This window comes from Centruroides sculpturatus, unplaced genomic scaffold, assembly GCF_000671375.1.
Source record: "Centruroides sculpturatus isolate CEXI.00-Female unplaced genomic scaffold, Cexi_2.0 scaffold600, whole genome shotgun sequence".
In the NCBI taxonomy this organism is placed as follows: domain Eukaryota; kingdom Metazoa; phylum Arthropoda; class Arachnida; order Scorpiones; family Buthidae; genus Centruroides; species Centruroides sculpturatus.
In genome coordinates, this window is record NW_019384814.1 from 409,888 (window position 1) to 433,410 (window position 23,523).

Below are 23,523 nucleotides of genomic sequence, written 5' to 3' on the forward strand. Positions count from 1 at the left end.
ATATTATGACCTCTTCTTTAATGTACATTTTCTTCATTGGTTGCATATAACAGTGATGATGATGATGATGATTGTTGGAAATTATAAAGTAAAGAAGGACATAAAGGTATTATTATTTTTTTTATTTTTATTATAACATACTGGATTTTATGTAAGTGCAAATGTATATATATATTTATTTTTAGTATTGATTTTATCTTATAGGCCTATTTAAATACAATTTTCCATACCTACCAACCTTATCAGACCATTTGAGCTGACAAATGAGTTAAAAAGCTGAACAGATTTTACTGCAAACCAATGTTTTCTTTCTTATAAACAGACGTCATCAGGCTAACATAAAGAATACAGAATGGAACAACAAATTAAAAATTAGAACAGAACATTTTTGAAATTAGCTTGAACCTTGATTTTGTTTCTGTTATAATTTTTAATTTGTTGTTCCAATCTATATTCTTTATGTAGAACAATGTCCATTGTATACAGAAGAAAACATTTGTTTGCAGTAAAATCTGTTGTTTTTTCTGGATCTTGGTGTTTATGAAGTGGTTTATTTGATTATTAAGCCAGTATTACCACTAGTGACTTTAGTTTTTATCAGTGGCGTGCTGTCCATGGAAACTGTGGAAGCACCACTTCCTTTGTATTTTCTAAAATATAAATACATATTGTGCGATTATTTTCATATTTTAACATACTTTGAATTACTTAATGCGATTATAATAAAATATTAATTTTAAGTATTTTATTACAAATTTCTATACATGTAAAAAACAATGGTAAGATTGCTATTGTATATTCGAATATAAATTTGTACATGCATATTCCCAAAGGATTGTCAAATACGGAACAGCTTCCACACAGAAAATATTTGAATTGTGTAAAGCAGCCAGATTATATGCATTCGTGTATATGCTTTACAGAACACCAACCTCGTGCAAGGCTGTGCGGTAGATTTTCTCACTATGATGCAAGTCTTCAAAATGACTCCCCTTAAATGCTGCTTATGCCACACCTCCTTACGCCTGATGTGGCCGCATCTCTGTATCATAGCACGGCATGGCCCTGCTCATGTAGTTTAGTTTGTGGATGCTACACACCAAAATATTGTATAACACTTCCAATGATTCTATCCATTAGCCACTCATAGGGAGCTATTTGACTAAATGGATTGTTTTAAGATTTAAAAAGTAAAGAAAATTTTATGTACATTTCTTTACAAAACTATACTTAATTATAATTATATTGACAGATTTTCAGACATAAAATCTTTAGAATTTTTATCACTTTTTGATGTTAATAATTCTAAATATTATAAAAAAAAACAATTTTCTGAAGCAAGTTTTAAGTTTTTAAATTAAGTAAATTTTATGGAGAATTTTTTGATTTATCTAAATTATGTAGTGAATTGCAATATTTATATTCATGCCCAGACTATATTGGCAAGTCACTCTTAGACATAAAAAATATTATAATTAATGATGATCTGAACAAAGATGTACTAAAAGAATTACGTGATTTAATATCATCAATTTTTATGGTACCATCTATGAGTGAGTGTGTTGAGTGCAGTTTTTCAACCGTGAAGTGAATTGATACGTTTGCAAGGAACACTCAGTCAGAGGAAAGATTGTCATCACTAGCATTGCTTTCAATAGAAAAAGAGCTTTTAAATACTTTGATGGAATCAACAACAAGCAATTTTTATGATAAAGTAATTAATGACTTTGCAGAAAAAATTGCCAAATAGAGTTAGTTTATAAAAAATAATAAAAACAAGTTTTTATATCTTTGTTTTGTGTCACTTATCTATTTTAGAATTAAAATAAATAAACTGTTTATTTTTGTCATTTTTAGTATTTGTTTAACATTTTTTATGGAAACACAGTTTGTGTTTTAGATCAAATAATCACAAATCTTAAAAAATAAAATAATTTTATTTGGAACCTGAGTACAAGGACTGGCACCAGTACAATGCATATGGTAAGAATGAACTCGAGTGAGAGACAAAAGACTAAATCTGGGGACACACTGAAGTGTTGCCAGGTTGACCACAACAGCTTCCCTATCATCAAACGTCACTGCACGCCACTGGATTTTATAGTTACAGTATAAGAGAGGAGTGTTATTTTGAAGCAGTGGAGTTCCCTGAAATGTTTTAATTTTCTGTATATTAAAATCTCTGTCACTGTTCATAATTTTCTATCACATATAACTGTATGAAGTGTGAGTCAAGTATTTTCTGAAGGAACTTGGAAGGATGTGTGTGTCAAAATGTCATAAGAGTGCAGTATGATTGGTCAAACCTGATAAAAGTGATTGCATTTGGATATTTGATATTAATTTTGAAAAATTATTAATTTCATTTGTGTGCCATTTTGATCTTTAAATTAAACATATTTCTCTTGTGAAAAGAAAAGCAGACAGTTAAAACAATCGGTGATGAAGTGGGCAAAGAGCAAAACTACTGAATGCTCACTCTAAAAACAAACAAAAGAATAATTGATAAACAATTATTGTTTAAAAGTAATAAGTAATGTAAAGTAAGTAATTTTGTAAAGTATGGTAATGTAGAAAATAATAGATATGATAAGGAATGTGTTAGTAATATGTGACATGTTTATAGATTTTTTTTTAAACTCATTCTACCCTGTGGGCACTAAGAAGATTTTTTTTCTCTATATCCATCATGGGTTGAATCTAGTCTGCAGTTAGGACAGCTGGATGGTAAGGAATGGTACCTAACATATCCAGGATAGATTGTCCATCCATGAAAAATTTCTAATGTTTCTGGACTTAAACCCAGGTCACCAGAGCTGCAGGTTGATGCATACTGCCTTGGACATCCAGCCATCAGATTGTGTTGTTTGGAATTAAATAAATTTTAGAAAAATAGCTAAAGCTTACATTCAGGTCATAAAAAGGCTAATTAATAAATAAAATAATGCAGTTTGGTTAGGCCATCATCATTAATCTTTATAATTATATGATCTAACTGAATATAATCTGGAAGAAAAGATTGGACAGAGGTTTGGATAGTGTAACTGGTAATACATCTATATGGTAAGTTGTTGAAGATTTGAGTCCTGCAGATCATCTCCAGGTTGATTTCCCCCAGAAACCCATTATCAAACATGTGTAGTTAGATTCCTATCTTTAGCCATATTCTGCTATCTGTAGTCAAATTATATTGTTTAATTATTTATTAATTAGTCTTATTATGACCCAAATGTAATCCAACTCTAGTCATTTGAATAATTAAAAATTCAAGTTGTTGTTTGAATATACCTAAAATTTTATAGTTTTAAAAAGTAACAGATTGCAGTATTCTTGAAAGTAAATGCAACAGTATTCTAAAAATATTTCAATATCAAAGAAATAATATAATTCTAATATATTCTAATTTCTTTAAATTTGATAAATAATAATTATTATATTTTTACTAAAATATGAATATTAGAAATGTAAAATCAGTTAGATACACTAAAACTTAGAAAAATAAAGCATTGTTAGAATATACAAAAAATATATAATATAGAATAATTACATTTATTATTATGCATTATAATAATGTATAAAAGTAGAATAAATGAATATTTTATACAATATATTGCTAAGGTGACCAATTGTCCTCCTTTTGTAAGTTCTGTCCTCCCTCGAAAAGTGTTCTCCTACATGGTCTCCTTTTCGATATTTGAAGACTAATCTGTAAATCTCTGTATTCGATCAATGCCAATTCGATCCATTGCGTGTGATGTGATGTGTTTGTATTTGACATGACATTTCATCAAGGCTTGGTACAGTGGGTGAGACACGATTATGAGACACATGCACTTCACATGGGAGACCTTGAAAGAGTGCACTGTGCACAAGTGGCTTTGTTTACTTCTTACTGAAACACGACATGGCACATACACATGCAGTAGAGATTATTATAGTGTATTATTGTTGCAATGAATAAAATGTTTCTTTTATTTACAATATTTTTTCCTTCAATTTATTTGTGTCCTTTTCACTAAAAAATTGGTCACCTTAATATTGAATAAATATATATATATATATATATATATTATTACATTGCTCTCTAAATTTAGCTATAACAAATATTATATTAATTTTATTATATTGTAAGTTCAAAAGATAAAATCAATATTAGAACTATAATATAATGTTCTATATGATTGATTGAAACTCACAGTTATTCAATAAAATGTGTATCATTCATTACATCATAATTTGTAATAAACTTGCTTGAAGTTTCATTGAAGGAAAATTTTCAGTACTAAATGTGATATTTCTTTAAAAAAATTTTCTCTTTTACATGATTCAAGTAAATTTCAGTACAAATGAGGTAAAATTCATGTGTTATCAATATAAATGAATTTATAAAGTAGAAATGAGACTCAAATAATTTCATATACAGTATATAATTTTGTTTTTAATTTAAAAATATTCAACTAGTTAATTCCTTTTCACTTACGACAATAAGTTAACATTAATTCTGAGAACTATTCCTTCTTATGTCAGCATTACACTTTCATTTAATTTTATTATAACTTTTGTATTTTCAGCTATTTACAAAAAAAAAGAAAAAAACAATTTTCCAAAGCAAGCAATTTTTAAGTTTTTAAATTAAGTAAATTTTATGGAGAATTTTTTGATTTATCTAAATTATGTAGTGAATTGCAATATTTATATTCATGCCCAGACTATATTGGCAAGTCNAGGAAAATTATAATAGTTTATGAACGAGTGATTACACATATGAAAACTTTACTTTTTGCAGTGAATACTGTTAAATTAAGTAAGGGGATAAAAGGGGTCGTGTGTCATATCTCGAGTAAGGTCGATTTTACTCGTTATTAGCTGGATTTTTTTACATTTAAATGGACCCACGTTACATTTCTGGATTCCTCGTCTCAATTAATGGAAAATAGCAAAGTTTTATCAAAATCGATTCATTAAATTTTGAGGACGAACTCGATTCTATTGATATAAGCCCATAAAATATGTGCTAACAACCGTGAAACGTCGCGCGATTCGTGCGATATCGCTTTATCGCTCGCGCTCGTGAAAACTTATATATCGAAAACGAAATCATAGACCCCATTTTTTATTACATTTTTGGACACCGCATCGCAATTAATAAAAAATGGCAAAATTTAATGTAAATCTATCGAACGGATTTTAAGAACGAACACAATTCCGTAAACCTCATAGAAGAAGCTTCGCTTCAACGAGAAAATAACACACTCTCTCTATGCAAATGACAAAATAAATATTACATTTTCGTGTGACAACAATCTTCTTGACTCTCTTCTGATAAAATAATAAATACATTTAATGACTTGATAAACTAAAACATAATATAAATAATTTATTTTCTAATTCTTTAAAGTAAGAACATGGGCATATAAGTTCGGGGAAGCAAAGGGGCAACTGTCCTCCCAAAAATGGGAAAAACAGTGAGGAAAATTTGGGTAAGGAAAGAACAAAAAAATCAGACAACAAAAGCAAAAAGGTTAATAAATTATGAGTGAAGGCAAAATTAAAAATTGGTACTTGTGTAAAAAGACACAAGACACACCTTACACTTTCCCAGGAACTAAATTGAATCAAAATAAATGTTTTCAGCCTGCTTGATAATTCTTCATAAGGTTACAGAACAAAATAAAAAATTTTTTATGCCAAAATAGAATCTGTATTTAAATTTTGTTCTGTAACCTGATAAAGAATTATCAAGCAGGACGAAAACATTTGTTGGGCTGCAATTTGAAAAAATTGTAGACGTATAAATTCCCACCGTCATCTGTCTATCTTTCCTTGATCTTGAGAACGGTATTAGATAGATGAAAGTCAAGACCATATATGGAAAGCTTATATGCAGGAGCTCCCAATTAACTATATATGAACTTCAAGTCTAGACCAGAAGTCATGTGAATTCAATTCAAAAATTTTCCCCTGAAAGGAGTTACATAGATGACTATCATGACTCTGTTGTTATCAGGAAACGTTTGATGTACAGGGATAAGACACTACAAATTTGAGATGGAGAGCATATACATACATTTTAAATTGAATAAATTAAGAATATGACTAAAAATTGCATCCTGGCATTGTGACAATGTCACAATAATTTTAATTAAATTTAGTTGCTGGAAGGGTGTGAGGTTCCTCTGCTTTCTTAACCAAAGTGTCCCCATATGCCCTTGAGTAAAAATAAAATGAGTTATTCAAATATAATATAAAGATAAATAATTATAAATATTCAAATATAAAGATAAAATTCAACTTTTTTTTGTTAAATTTTACATTATATCGTTTAATTTTATATTCTTAATTTATTTTAAAAAATTTAAGAAAATGTATAAAATATAAATCAAAAGCAACAGATTTCTTAATTTTGTAATTTGGAAAATTCTGTTGTTTAATTTCCTTGATTATTAAACAACTGTCAGCTGATAGCATTTTGCTTATATTATATATAAATATATACATATATTGAATAATGTTTATCATAGAATTAATATTATTTTATTGTTTTATTTTTATTTAAGTATGTGTATCTTTCTTACTGTATCTACAAGAAATGATTTATTACAATAATATATAATTTTTATAATTATCTAATATTAAAAATCCATGTATATTTAAGATTGGTAACAGATGTCTTTATTATTAGAGGCATTAATTCTAATCATATTTTGATTTTAAAATGATTGTCAATTAATGGATATGTAATAGTATTAAATAAATATATAAAATCAAAATTGTTATAGTTTCTATTTGAAAAATCATTATTTGTATTAATGTAAGTTTATATAAATCATATTTAGTTGTAAGACTTCCATATCCTTGTTTGATTTCAATACAACAATGAAGTTAATTTATTCATTAATATAGATTGATTGAAAGCACTTCAAAGTCATGATAATTTTTAGAAAGTTCTTATTTGATGCTTTCTTCTTGTAGGAAGTATAATGCCATCATAACATCTCTGGAAGAGGTGAAGTTTTCTAGAATAAAAGCATAAGACACATTGAAATATGCACATTTTTATTCTCATATGTTTTTATTATTATATCAAAAACTGACAGATCTTATCTACATAATTTTCATTTTTCTTCTTTCTTCTCCTTGACAAGTATTTAATGTCCATAATGCAAAAATTTTAAACACTTAAGAAGCCATTGATATTAAACAGTTTACATTTTCTCATCATTATGAAACTGTGTTCATTGGGGCAGCTTAAATATCTCAAATAAGAAGAAATTAGATTTTATGAAAAGAGATTATATAAGATGCTACAAGATATTTTCATCATATGTATAAAAATATGACTCTGTATGTAATCTTAATATTTTGTTGTGAAATCTTAAATATTTTGTTGCAAAGAAGAATTGCATATGGATAAATATTTTATTTTCATATGTTTAGTTGGAATATCATATAACATTAAAACTTTGTGTATTAGTTTATTTCAATTGATTTAATAGAGATAACATTACTTTAAAAATACTAATCAATATTCTGATGACTAGAATATATTGTTGTTATTCAATGTTGTCAATTTGTTTTGTTTTCTTCAGGGATAAGTGATATGATTTATATATCACATTGAATATATACATTATTTTGTAAAAATATTATTTATTGATTTTTTTTTATTTGGTTGATCAAAAATTTAGTGTGCAATATTCTCATTATATTTTTCACAAAATCTTCCATGAAATACTGTAATAAGACATTATGTAAGGAACAGTTAAAAATTAAATCATCCAGTACTTCCTTACTTTAATAATAATGTAAAAAAAGTTGGGGAATATTTTCTAATTTGATATAGTCATTATTAGATCTGTATCTAATTTACACAACTAAAAATCAATACAGTTTTTTAAATATACCATGTATATTGAATTTAATATTCTTGTTAAAATATTTTGAACTTTTTCTTTTAAAAATTTATTATTTGTAAAGTAATAGTTTTATAATAAACATTTAATATATTATACTGTTTTGTTTTAATCTGCAATTTTATACTATTTTATATTACTATAATTTTTATTTTTTTAAGTGGCTGTTTCATAAATTTTCTTTTACTCATTGAATATAAACATATATTTCACATCTATTACAAAATATTGGCTAATTTATGATAAAGATAAGTTGCTAAATCTTATGAAATATGTTTTATAAACTCTGTTCTGCTCACTATATTTTTGTAATTTAATTTATATTTATTTTCATATTATTCTACATAAATACACTTGACATTTCTTTGATATTCAACTCAGACTTTACTATAAGAATTAATAAATAATTACATCTGAAAATGATTAAATTATTTTTATGATATGAGACTGTAAGATTTTTATGATATATTTATTTTTTACTGAATTGAACACTATTTCTTGATAAAAAGCTTTATTAAAATCCTGACTTCAGGACCAGAACTTTCTGTCATGACTAATATTTAATAATTTATTTTATTATTGCATATTCAAAGGATGCATTCCTGTTTTCATACATAGTTGAATACAGAGAATAAAATGAATTCTGTTCAAGTATTTTTAGCTAATAAATAAAGTTTTTAAAATCAACTGCTTTTGTTATGCAAAAATACATTTCTTGTCACATTTCATAAAACATAAAATTTAATACAGTACTAGAAATTCAATTTTTTTTATTTGTCTTCCCAGTTTATTTTTATGAAATTTATTTCAATAAATGTTGTTTATATCTATTAAGGTTATAAAAAATATATATTTTCTTTGATTTTAAGTCAATTTTACAATGAGGAAGCAATATTGTGTTTTCCTCAGAAAACTTTATATTATTAAGAACATTTTTTTCTGTGTAGTAAATTTTTACAAATGTTTAAATTCATATACTGTAATTTGACTAATGATTTTTTTCCATAATGCAATATTTTTGTAATTTCAATATAAATTGTAATTTATAGAAGCAAATTAATCATTATATATATGTGTGTGCATGCATGCATGCATGCATGCATGTGTGTGTGATGTACACCATATTTCCTCAATTCTAATACACACAGGGCTGTTGGATGCTTGTGTGAAGCCCAGGGATAGAGCATGCCTCCTTTTGTCATTTTTTTTTAACAAATAAAATGCATAGAATGTTTCTTTATTAATAAAAAGAAGTCTTAAAAATTTTATTTTCTATTAGAAAAGTAACATTTAATTTATATGGATAGGAATCACTATAGACACCCATTTTCTTCAGACTCAAGAAAAAGTCTTCAGCTCCCCTTGATGACTCTGAACATGCACCATAAATTTGAAATTTAATTATAAGATTTTATTATGAAGGAAAAATTTTTAAATAATCAATTTTATTAAGTTTTGTTAAATAACAGAAGTTATAAAAACAATTCAGCACCTCAAACAATCTTTACAGCTCCAGTGGTATGTGTTTACATCTTAGCAAACATTTTCAACCTCATCGAGGTCTTCATCAGGCTACTTTAATTAGGAATTTGAACGTGTTTGGAACGGTTTTGTCCGTTCCAAACGCATTCAAATTCCTAATTAAAGTAGCCTGATGAAGACCTCGATGAGGTTGAAAACGTTTGCTAAGATGTAAACACATACTACTGGAGCTGTAAAGGTTGTTTGAGGTGCTGAATTATAACTCCTCTAGTGTTGGAAAACGTTTATTTGTTATAAAAACAGTACAAAGACCATAAAGTAGATAATCATTATCTTATTTTTATGCTCTTTTGCATATATATAGTGAATAATTATTCTATAAATAACTATTCACTTTAATTCTGCATCATAATATTGTCTTGAAGTCATTTTAAACTTTGAAAAGGAATTTAAATTAAATATAAATATAAATATCTGTAGGCCCAATAGTTATCAATATATTAAAGCCAAACGATTGCTGGATTAGATCAAGCTATATTTACTGCTACTATTACAGAATGCCTATCTTTAGGCCAAATTACTTAGCATTTAATTTATAGTAGCAATAATATAGCCCAGTCTAAAATGACAATTGTTTGGCCTTAAATTAAATCCTTGTTTCTGGCAAAGCTTATTTGAACTGATGTGACTATTGAGTACTATTGCCAAAAAACATCTATTAAAGGTTCATAAGGCACTTCATGATCTATTCATGACTATTGATTGTTGTTCTAGATAGTAACTATAAGACTCTATCAATTCTAAGATGCCTTTCTATTTGGATAAGATTACTTGTCCAAAACAGTACATCTTAGTATTTAGGAAATACAGTATATACAGTTGGACCTGTCTATCTTGAATCTCATGGAAACAAGAAAAAAATTCAAGATAGACAGGTTTTTAGACATAGAGGTTCCTATACAGTAAACAGTAATAGTTTTGTCTAGAGGTATGGTATTTTATTAATACAATAGTAAGTACAATACATACCTATGCTAGTGTAAGTTTTGCTGACGTTGGGGGAGAAAAAGTCTATCTCATGTCAGAATGAGCCTAAGGGAAACCGCATATGTGGGCGGTGGCGAAGGAGGCAAATGATGTACAAGTGTTTTACAAGATAAAACCCGTTTATTTGTTATAAAAACAGTACAAAGACCATAAAGTAGATAATCATTATCTTATTTTTATGCTCTTTTGCATATATATAGTGAATAATTATTCTATAAATAACTATTCACTTTAATTCTGCATCATAATATTGTCTTGAAGTCATTTTAAACTTTGAAAAGGAATTTAAATTAAATATAAATATAAATATCTGTAGGCCCAATAGTTATCAATATATTAAAGCCAAACGATTGCTGGATTAGATCAAGCTATATTTACTGCTACTATTACAGAATGCCTATCTTTAGGCCAAATTACTTAGCATTTAATTTATAGTAGCAATAATATAGCCCAGTCTAAAATGACAATTGTTTGGCCTTAAATTAAATCCTTGTTTCTGGCAAAGCTTATTTGAACTGATGTGACTATTGAGTACTATTGCCAAAAAACATCTATTAAAGGTTCATAAGGCACTTCATGATCTATTCATGACTATTGATTGTTGTTCTAGATAGTAACTATAAGACTCTATCAATTCTAAGATGCCTTTCTATTTGGATAAGATTACTTGTCCAAAACAGTACATCTTAGTATTTAGGAAATACAGTATATACAGTTGGACCTGTCTATCTTGAATCTCATGGAAACAAGAAAAAAATTCAAGATAGACAGGTTTTTAGACATAGAGGTTCCTATACAGTAAACAGTAATAGTTTTGTCTAGAGGTATGGTATTTTATTAATACAATAGTAAGTACAATACATACCTATGCTAGTGTAAGTTTTGCTGACGTTGGGGGAGAAAAAGTCTATCTCATGTCAGAATGAGCCTAAGGGAAACCGCATATGTGGGCGGTGGCGAAGGAGGCAAATGATGTACAAGTGTTTTACAAGATAAAACCCGTTTATTTGTTCGAATTCATGCTTACATCGATAATGGACAATTCCAAAATCTCGGTGCTCCTGGGAACGGCGAAAGTTCGTGATTTCGGTCGCAGTTCTCAGGTGGACGAGAAAGATATCTGGACGAAGCAGAAGTTCGTTGTTACGTTGCGGCGTCCTCGGTGATCGGCGGATGCACAACACAATTTAAATCACCACTGTAGGCTTAATCCGGAGGAGACTCTCTTTCGACCTTGAAGTTCCGATTTTTATAGTTTTTCCCCCACTGTTCGCATTTCGGATTGGTCCCTTGTCCCATTCCTCGCTTCCCGATTGGTCTCTCCTTTGTCTCCAGGTACAAGATGAAACTTTTTCGGGTCGCGGGAAAGGTCTGATTCGAGGTGTCCATCTGATACCTCTTTGTCGACTCTGCTCGATGACTGTTTATAAAATAATAACACCTGCACTCATAACTCAGGCCGTTATTTACCATTTTTGACGTCTAAGAATTTAACGATCATTTTCACCTTTCACCTATCAAAAATTCCTCTATTTTTTTGTTCGAAAAGGTTTATTTCGGCCAACATTTTATAGACACGCGAGTCAAAGATTCACCTGTTTATGAGCGCTCGTGTTAGAGTTTGTTTTCCGCTAAGACCTTAACAGATAGTTGACACATATTCGAACTGTTCCGAGTCTCGTTGTTTATATTTTGTGTCGCGCAAGAATTTCACGGTTTACTCGAGTTCGAACCTTCGTCTGGGAACTCACACTAGGAATAAATAAAATATTTTTGACATACCTGAAAAGAAATAGTTTGTCAATAGCTTCTGATGCCTGACTTTCTTTAATTAATCAATAAGACACAAGCCAAACTTGTAGCCAATCAGAGAAAAGCAGCATTAATTGCAACTATGTACTGCAAGAGAGATTTCTCAATTGCATTTTATGCTATTAAAATGTAGTCACTGAGCTTTGAATTTGTAATTGACACTTCAGTCCATAATTTGAGATATAGAGGTTTTGGAGAAAATTATTTGAGATAAACATGGAAAATATATTGAATTTAGGCTGAAAATGCAGGGGAAAAAATGAAATTCAAGATAAAGAAATTTTCAAGATAAACGGATTCATTTGTATATAAAACTTTACTAAGACTTTCATTGTTAAAGACAATTAATATTTATGGTATAATACTGTCATTCTAAATTTTGTTTAAAATTGAATAACAAAACATATTGGCATTCAATATGCTGATTATATTCTTTAATGAAGACAAAAAATGTTTATTTTACAGAATTATACTATAAGCTGAATTATATTCAGCTTATAGTATAATTCTGTATATAATATAATAGCAGTTGTTGTGGCTCAAAATGTATCTATTATAATTTTATAACACTTCTCTGTGGGGGGGAATTTTTCAAAAAATTTCTTCTTAGTGCACATTCTGTTGACATACCCTATTAAAACGCAAAAAACCGCATCTAAAATAGTATAAATAGAAGCAGAATTCTTTACGGTAAGCCTTAATCCTAACCATCTCCCTTCAGTGGGGGAATTTCGACACGTATATTATATAAAAACATGTGCGTATTCGAATGCAGTGTTGTGTCAAAATTTCAAAGGAATCGGTAGGAACAAACGAACATTACATTTTTATTTATATAGATAGATAGATGATGATCTGCTTTAGTTCATTTTCACAGAAAAGCATAATGCCTCACAGAAAAGCAAACTTAGGGTGTCGTACTCGTAGCGCCATCTGTTGTACATAAGAGCCTTAACCTAGATTATATATTTTAATTTATATGAATGTTTAACGGAATAATATACAGCCCATGTCCACCCTGAGGTTCTATTCTAAATATTGGCGAAAGAATTTTTGAAATCGGATGAGTAGTATCGGAGATTACCTGCTGCAAACAAACTTACATACATACATACTTACAAACATTACCTCTTTATAATATTAGTACAGATATAAGCTGAATTATATTCAGCTTATATAATCTGAAATGTTTGAAAATTAATTCTATTTATATTAAATAATAATAGTTTTGTATTTCTAAATCAGGCAATTTGCAATAAATCATTTTTCCATGATTAAATATTTTCAGAATGTAGAAATTTTATTACAAGCTATTTATGAGATTAAACAGCATAAATTTATGAACTACACAATGGCAAGCTTGATTGAAATTGTTAGATTCTGAAAACATATAGTCATGAAAAAATGATTTCTGTTTATTAGTTAGTCAATTACAGTACTTGTGATGATATAGAGTAGGGAGTACAAATCTTTCTGATTTTGTACATCAAAGTAAGCATATTTAACTTTGAAACTTTCTGTTTTTCTGTGTCAAAGTTTTGAGTTTTAAATTTTAAAGAAAATGAATATATTCTAATTAGAATAAATTAAAAAAGAAATATAAAACCAAAATTAAAAACTGAAATTAATATAAATTTAACTTAGATCACATAATTTTTATGTAATTTACGTGATCAGAATGACTTTGTTCAACTGATTTTTTGGAGTATCTCATATTGAAAAGTTAGAATACTACAATTATTATAGTAGCCTGTTATTTACAATTAATAATTATTATTCTGAATATTATATAGTAAAAAAAAATCAAATGAAATCATATGATGTGTGCCAAACAAATTCTTTCAGTTGCATGTTGACTGTAGTAATTGCAGTCCACATGGAATGAGATGGTCTGGTCCTTCTAGTTGTTTTGATGCAGGCACTATGCTTTTTGGAAGACCACATTTTATAGGACAGTTGGAGTTTTATTTATTTTTATTCACATTTATTATGATAGATGAAAATAATATAAATAAAATCCTGCTTAAGGAACATAATTTTAGTGAATCATGTAAGCAACTGGTTATTTGATATAAATTATATATGTGTATGTAAGTATATGTATACTGTCACTCTTGAGACAAATCCTGTTTGCATTCTTGGTAACTTTTTCATTTTGTTTTCATGATTAATATTAGTGGCAACTTCTACAAACTTGCAGTCATCTCAAAAAAATTTCAGGTATTTAAAGATACAGTAGTTTAAATTTGAAGAAAAATAAACTAAATACTTGAATAAAACGTTTCCATTAGGAGATATGTATATTATTCAAAAGAATAAATAAGGAATATTTGAATTCAAATGACTTCTAATGGAAGTCAGAATTGCGACTCTCCAAACACACCATAATAGAATACAATCAACACTCACATACCTTATATAAGAAAATAGCAGGCATAACAGTTACCAAGCTGGCTTACAAAAGGTCCTAATTGATATATATGTTGTTATGAAATGCGAAGGATAGATCTGATGATCTTAGAGCCCCAGGTTTGTACAGTGTTCTAGTGAGGGATGACCGGTTCCACAGAAATTTTGTGTACATTGGTTCCACCAAACATTCCATTCAAAAAAGAGTGTGGAAACACAAGTATGACACTGTCAACAAAAGGCATACCACCTCCCTATCCACTTACATCACTGACCTGGAAGTGCATGCTGACCTACCTAACACTAGGCTAATAAAGTGGTCCTTTCATACTGACCATATTAGGGCCCTGGAGACCCTAGAAATATACAAGGTCAGCCTGTGAGACAGGCAAGTGCATCAATTTTAAGGACAGTAATACAACATCGTATGCCTAGCGATATTTGTGTGAGGAACATGGTGATATAACACAAAATGAATTTATATTATATGGTGGATCCGCAAATAATAAGTTCCAAATATTTAAAATTAATATTTTTAAAAATGTTCTGATCTAAGCATTCCATTTTTGGAATTCGATTGGTTCTCTAACCTGAAGCAGACCTACCTTGGGTAAGGTCAAAAGTGTTCGTTGGATGTTTTATTAAATGTTATTCATGAACAACATCAGGTAAATATTAACAAATACTGAACAGAATGGCTTTATATTTAAATGTGCTTGATAGATTAAAGATTTGAAGTGGTTTGTTTGAAGATCTGTGTTAGATGAGTAACATTGTACCAATGTGCACATGCACATTGGTACAATGTTACTCATCTAACACAGACATTTATAAATTACGATTTAATATATAGGAAATTAAGAATTACATTTTTAAAAGTTTAAAAACATTAATATTAGAACTTTAAATCTAAATGGCCTGTAGGCAAGAAGTATAATAATAACTACATAGAACGGAAGTCCTAGGAGAGTTTGTAGCACATCCTCCATGCTATAGAGAATGTATCAGTCTCTAAAATTCATTGCTCTCCAGTTCCTAACAGCCTCTAAATATCTCAAATGTGTGGGGTCTGAGATCTGATGTAATAGACGTGCACCCTCACATCACCATCTAAAGAGTATGCCACCAGAGCCATGTTGAAGCANTCCATGCTATAGAGAATGTATCAGTCTCTAAAATTCATTGCTCTCCAGTTCCTAACAGCCTCTAAATATCTCAAATGTGTGGGGTCTGAGATCTGATGTAATAGACGTGCACCCTCACATCACCATCTAAAGAGTATGCCACCAGAGCCATGTTGAAGCAAAGGAATTGCATAAACACCCAGCGCAAAGCATTCCTCTACTGGTTAGGAAGAAATGGTAAGTATCCAGTAGAGAAATGCTTCACACCAGGTGTTTGTGTCCTTTGCATGATGCTCATGTAGACAGGTCCTTGGTATTCATTGAAGCCACTGCCAAGTCCCTTGGGACTAGACTAAAGGAACATTCACATGATGTTAGTAAGAAGCTTTCCAACACAGCTCTGGTGGCATACTCTTTAGATGGTGATGTGAGGGTGCACGTCTATTACATCAGATCTCAGACCCCACACATTTGAGATATTTAGAGGCTGTTAGGAACTGGAGAGCAATGAATTTTAGAGACTGATACATTCTCTATAGCATGGAGGATGTGCTACAAACTCTCCTAGGACTTCCGTTCTATGTAGTTATTATTATACTTCTTGCCTACAGGCCATTTAGATTTAAAGTTCTAATATTAATGTTTTTAAACTTTTAAAAATGTAATTCTTAATTTCCTATATATTAAATCGTAATTTATAAATGTCTGTGTTAGATGAGTAACATTATACCAATGTGCATGTGTGCGATTCTCACCACTTCAAACTTTTATATTTAAGTGTGTTTGATTGCTTAAAGTTATTCTGTTTGGTATATTATAGTTTAAATGTAAGAAATTGAAAATATGAAAGAATAAATATGTAAATCAGAANGCTCTGGTGGCATACTCTTTAGATGGTGATGTGAGGGTGCACGTCTATTACATCAGATCTCAGACCCCACACATTTGAGATATTTAGAGGCTGTTAGGAACTGGAGAGCAATGAATTTTAGAGACTGATACATTCTCTATAGCATGGAGGATGTGCTACAAACTCTCCTAGGACTTCCGTTCTATGTAGTTATTATTATACTTCTTGCCTACAGGCCATTTAGATTTAAAGTTCTAATATTAATGTTTTTAAACTTTTAAAAATGTAATTCTTAATTTCCTATATATTAAATCGTAATTTATAAATGTCTGTGTTAGATGAGTAACATTATACCAATGTGCATGTGTGCGATTCTCACCACTTCAAACTTTTATATTTAAGTGTGTTTGATTGCTTAAAGTTATTCTGTTTGGTATATTATAGTTTAAATGTAAGAAATTGAAAATATGAAAGAATAAATATGTAAATCAGAATATACTTAATATACCTGATGATGTTTGTGTGAAATGGACAAAAGTGTTTGTATCATTAAATAATTTTACTGGTTTTGGGTATATTTGCATGTGATTTATATACAACCAGTTTTTGAAGATGTGAGAGTGATAAATGTTTAATCTTTCTCAGTTACAGAACAAAGCACATAAATAATTGTGTCATCTTAAACTTTCTAATAACAGTAGGTTTAGATTTTACGATCATTTTTTTCAACAAAGTTGAACATCCTCAATCTGCTGACCTAGAACCTTCAAAGAAGCAAGGAAAGGATGATCCACACTTAGTTCTTTATGTTGATTCATAATCCTGTTAAATTATTAGTTACAGATATAATAATGGGCAAAAATAAATACATTTTTTTCTCTGAATTTTAGATAGTTAATCTTTCATTTTGAAAATGATCCATATTTAACACAGTGTAAAAATCAATGTGCTTTGTACACTTTATGCTTGTAATTTCACTTTATGTGATATTTTCTTAGAATCAATTAATTGTGTATAATCTGTTTTCCTAATTTTTTATATTGACAACAATTTCTATTAAGTTGTATATATATAAATTCTTTGTGTGTGAAGGGGAAACATCCTATTGTCCAAAAGAAAATTGGGCAATAGGATGCTTCCCTTTACACAGACATATAGTCCTTTGCATATCATTAGCATCTCCAGAGAGCTTATGATTGTAACATCTTTTGAAGTCAATATAAGAAAAGAAGGAAATAATCTAGATTTATATATTTCAATCATAGAACTGTAGCATGCCTTTACACTGCTGGTCAAAAGATTTTAGAACACTTGTATCTTAAGAATGATTTATTTTTTTGAAATTTAATTTATTACTATAAGTTAGATGGCAAAATTCCAAAGTGAGGTGTGTTCAAATTTAAATTTATTCCTTTTGTCTAAAAAAATAAAGTTGACAAAAGTTTTTAGAACACTCGGAACTTTTTGTTTATTCTGTTATATTTAATGTTAATTTCTTTGTTCTTGTTATTATATTTGCTTTGAATTAAATATTTTTTGTTCTAAAATGACTTTGTCAGAAGAAATAAAGTAAAAGGTTCCCCAATTATCTGCTACAGGATTCACCATAAGAAATGCACCCATAGACTTTTTCAATGTACAGGTATTACATAACAAAGGTTGGATGGCAAGCATATTGGGCACCCAAAAGCAATATAGGATCACAAAGTAGCAAAAGACCATTTTGTCAACAGTCAAAATATCAAAGGTAACTCAAATTAGGTGCTTCCTGGAATTCTATTTGTCAATTTATGGCTGATAACAACTTTTCTTATGAAAAAGTGAAGAAGGATCTGTCATTGGCAGATAACCATAAATACCAACATCTTGAATTTGCAAAAAACATATCAGAAAACATTCCAATTTTAACTTAATATTTAGTGATAAAAAAAAAAAACGTTTTTGTTTGGAGGGTCTAGATAATACCAAATTTTATTTTGAGAAAACTCCAGGAATTATGGCAGGACTTCATTGTAAAAAATTCCAACAAGGAGGTGGCTCTGTAATGATTGTGGTTGCCATAAATAGTTGGGAAAAATTGATGATCAAATTCATTGAAGGAAAGTGTAATGCCATGGATTATCTGATTGATCTGAACACATTTCTACCTTTTTGTGAAAACTTTTTCACAGGAGAAATGGTTTTGACAGCAAGTAATGCTGCAATCCATACAGCTGGCATAGTTAGGCATTACTTTCAAGAGAATAAAGTTTCCATAATTAATTAGCCAGCTCATTGTCCTGACTTGGACATTATAGAAAATGTTTGGTTTTTAATGGAACAGAAAATTTATGAACATGGACGGTTTAATTCTCATGAAGAGTTAAAGTTTCAACATTGTGCTGATAATTTTGATGAAAATATTATTGTATATCCTTATAAATCAATTCTTTCTAGGTTGTTAAATGTTGCAGAGAAAAAATGGCAGTGTAACAAGTTATTAATTGTTAACTTAGTATGTATAATTTTCTGTGTCTTTAGGGAAGTAAAAATGTTCTAAAAACTTTTGTCCACTTGTCTTCTTTAAAAACTGGAATAAATATCAAATTCCAACACATCTCACTTTGAAATTCTGTTGACTTATAATAATAAATTAACCAAAACCCAAAAAAATAATTTTTTGGGATACATGTTCCGGATATGATCTAATATATAGATCATATCTGGATAATATAATGGAGTGGGAAAAAAAATTAGAAATTTTGCTATTACACTATCAGAACATATAAATTCAAAATTCACGTTTATAAAAAGAAGTTTTTAAAATTCCAAATGAAATTATTTGAAAAATATAAACAAAATGAAAAGAAATACTTAATATATTTTAGGATTAAAAATTAAATTTTTTTATTTTATGAAAATTAGTATGAAGTTTTGAGTAGTGGAACTTATTTAACTAAACAATATTTGAAAAATAAAATATATTTGTAATGAGTTTTTATATTAACTCAAAACATTTTATAATAAAAGGTGTAAGAAATTTTATTGGAATAAAAATTAGAAAGGTAAGTTTATTCTAAGAAGTTGCATTTTCAAAAAGTTTATAACAAATTAATTTAATGTTATATTTTTAATTTCTTATGTTGAAACTATAATCTATATATAAGCTAATACTATTTCTTGATTTTTATTACTTAAATGAAAATGCAATAAAATAGATAACAAAACAATTTTCACATTAATTTAAATTTTGCTTAACTTCAAAGTTAAGCAAAATAAGTAAATACTCTTAGTAGGTCATTTTTTTTATTTCTTAATTAGGCTTTTTCTGTTAGCATTCTATAGAAGGGAATACATTTTAAATCATCTATTCTTTGGAATGTTTTTAACATATAAATTAAAATAACAGTGCACAAAATATTTTACAACAAATAGAATACATACAAACAAATTTTTAAAAGTTACAAAAAATATTAAACACTTCTTTGAAATGAATATACATTGCATAGCCAACAACAAATAAATTAAATCATCATTAAAACAAAGATCATCATATAGATTCAAGAAAGTAAAGTATTAACAGATTGTCTACATATTTCATCAGTTGGATGTGTTTGAAATCCACACAAAAACTACTTTTGAATATTGTCTGTCAGGTTAATGGCTGTCTTATCTGTAGAACTGTCTTTCTTATGCTTGACAAATCTTTATCTGAGGACTCTGGATGTAACATTAATGTAGTAGAAACAGATGTTTTCCAGACTATAAACTCCTGACACTTTCTAGGTGTCCCATATTATTACAGTTTTTCTTGATATTACTGTATTTGAGAAGTAACAGTTGGTTTGTTAGAATAACTTTTCAGATTACAAATATGTAATCTTGTCTGAAATTGGCAAGACCTTTTAGTAGCATGTATGGTGGAACTTGCTTTAGCACAGAATGATTGTGATGAAAGTATATAGTTTTTCTAAAAACTTTCTGCAGAAAGAACTCTTGCATCTCGTTTCTAACACTTTAGTTTAGATATTTTACAGTCTCTATCTAACAATATTTTTAATGACTTATCTCATTGTTTCTTCTCATTTGAAGCATCTGCAAGCAATTTATTTTCTTATATGGAGAGCTAGGACACGTTTATTCTCCAAAACTAAAAAAAAAATACTGTTAGGTAGGGACTGCAAAATATCTAAACTAAAGTGTTAGAAACGAGATGCAAGAGTTCTTTCTGCAGAAAGTTTTTAGAAAAACTATATACTTTCATCACAATCATTCTGTGCTAAAGCAAGTTCCACCATACATGCTACTAAAAAGTCTTGCCAATTTCAGACAAGATTACATATTTGTAATCTGAAAAGTTATTCTAACAAACCAACTGTTACTTCTCAAATACAGTAATATCAAGAAAAACTGTAATAATATGGGACACCTAGAAAATGTCAGGAGTTTATAGTCTGGAAAACATCTGTTTCTACTACATTAATGTTACATCCAGAGTCCTCAGATAAAGATTTGTCAAGCATAAGAATGACAGTTCTACAGATAAGACAGCCATTAACCTGACAGACAATATTCAAAAGTAGTTTTTGTGTGGATTTCAAACACATCCAACTGATGAAATATGTAGACAATCTGTTAATACTTTACTTTCTTGAATCTATATGATGATCTTTGTTTTAATGATGATTTAATTTATTTGTTGTTGGCTATGCAATGTATATTCATTTCAAAGAAGTGTTTAATATTTTTTGTAACTTTTAAAAATTTGTTTGTATGTATTCTATTTGTTGTAAAATATTTTGTGCACTGTTATTTTAATTTATATGTTAAAAACATTCCAAAGAATAGATGATTTAAAATGTATTCCCTTCTATAGAATGCTAACAGAAAAAGCCTAATTAAGAAATAAAAAAAATGACCTACTAAGAATATTTACTTATTTTGAGTAACTTTTACAGTAATTTAAATTATTTAAAGTTGTTTTGTTATCAATATCATATCAAAAGTAATGTGCAGTAGAAGGCTTTACTTAGTTAATTAGTAACTTTTAATGTAAATCAACTATTTAAAATTAGAACTTGAAATTATGAAAACTTATTTAGTTAATCTTACTTTTACATCACTCAAAGTACTTAAATCTGATATCATATCATCTGAAAAAGAATAAATTTAATATCTCTTATTTTATAGAAAAATCAATAATTTGGTAGTATTTATTATTAGTAGCATTATTTGTATTTATAATATTTTATTGGGTCTACCGGAAAGTTCTGTCTATTTTTGAATTAAAAGAAAATAATACATTTTTAATAGAGTTATTAATATTTACTGAACAATATAATTTCCATTGTTACTAATGACCTCTTCCCAGCATGATGGTAATTTGTGGATTCCATTTTTATAGAATGTTTTATCTTTGGAAACAAAAAACTCAAGCAGTGCTTGGCTGACTCTGCTTAATTTTTGAATATTTTTCTTTTCAAAAAATTTTGCAGGGAGAGAAACAGATGATAATTGGATGGGGAGATATGACAGAATTTCCCAGCCTACTTCTGCAATTTTCTGGCTAGTTGCCAAAGCAGCATTTGACCTGGCATTTGTCATGGTACAGTATGATTTGCTTCCGATTGATCAGCACCAGTCTCTTTTCCTTGAGTGCATTGTTCAAATCATCCATTTGTCAACAATACATTTCTGAATTGAGTCATTCTTTGGGTTTGAGAAGTTCATAGTGTATTGTTCCTTTGATGTCCTGCCATATATGCAGCATTCTCTTAAGGCACAAGCTCAGTTTCAAGGTGGAGGGGGTAGGTTGTCTGGGCTCACAGTATGCTCTTTTTCTCACATTATTCTCATATGTAATCCACTTTTCATCACTGGTTATCATCCAGTCTAAGAAATGTTTGTTTTTGTTCCAAGCAAGCAGAGATGTGCAAATGACGACTCAGTCATGTAAATTTTTTTCACTTAGCTTATCTGGAATATTTATACACCAAATCAAGTTTCCAGATATGGTCCGAAATGATTTGTTCTGTTGAGTTGAGCTTTTCCAATCTCCAATACTGTCAAAAAAGGATCTTGCTGTATAATGGTCCTAACAATATCATTATTGATTAGAGATGGTCTCCCAGTGTGTGGCTTGTCATTAAGGTCAAAATAGCCTGCTTCAAATTTTTTGAACCATCTCCTGCACATTCTGTCAGAAACTGTATCTTCACCAAAAACATTCACAAAATTTCTGTATGCTTTTGTAGCATTTCTACCTTGTTGGAATTCATACAGAATGCAATGTCATAAACTTTATCAATAGGCATGTTTATGCAAACAAATCTCACTTAATACTGAGATGATGAAACCATTGTTTCAGTAAATTTAGAAGAGCACATATGTAGAAATATAATGGTAAAAAGAGGTAGTGTGTTTGTTTGAAACACATATGAGCATGTTTCAAACAAACACATTCATACGTATTGAAACTTGGTGTGTCAAAATTGGATAGAACTTTCCCGTAGACTTAAATATATTATTTATTCTGTTTGTATTTTATTTATATTTCTTATTGATTTATCTTTTCAACCATTACTGTATGCTCATTTCAAACTGTTTTTATTCTACATGTTTTAATTTTTAAATTGGGCATTCTATTTTGCATTCTTTTTAATGTATCCTGATGATAGCTACAGGAACAGCTGCAAACATTTGAAAAAAACGAATACTTCTAGTAAAGACTTATTTGGACAATTTTGTACAAATTTTGTAAACTGGTTTTGAATTGTAGTAAAATAATAATAATAATAATAAATAAATAACCAAAACCATAGTTTAGTTCAAATGCTTTCAACTTCAAAGAAAACTTTAAAACAGTGTACAAGTTGACCCCCCTATAACACTGTTGAATTTTCTGTAT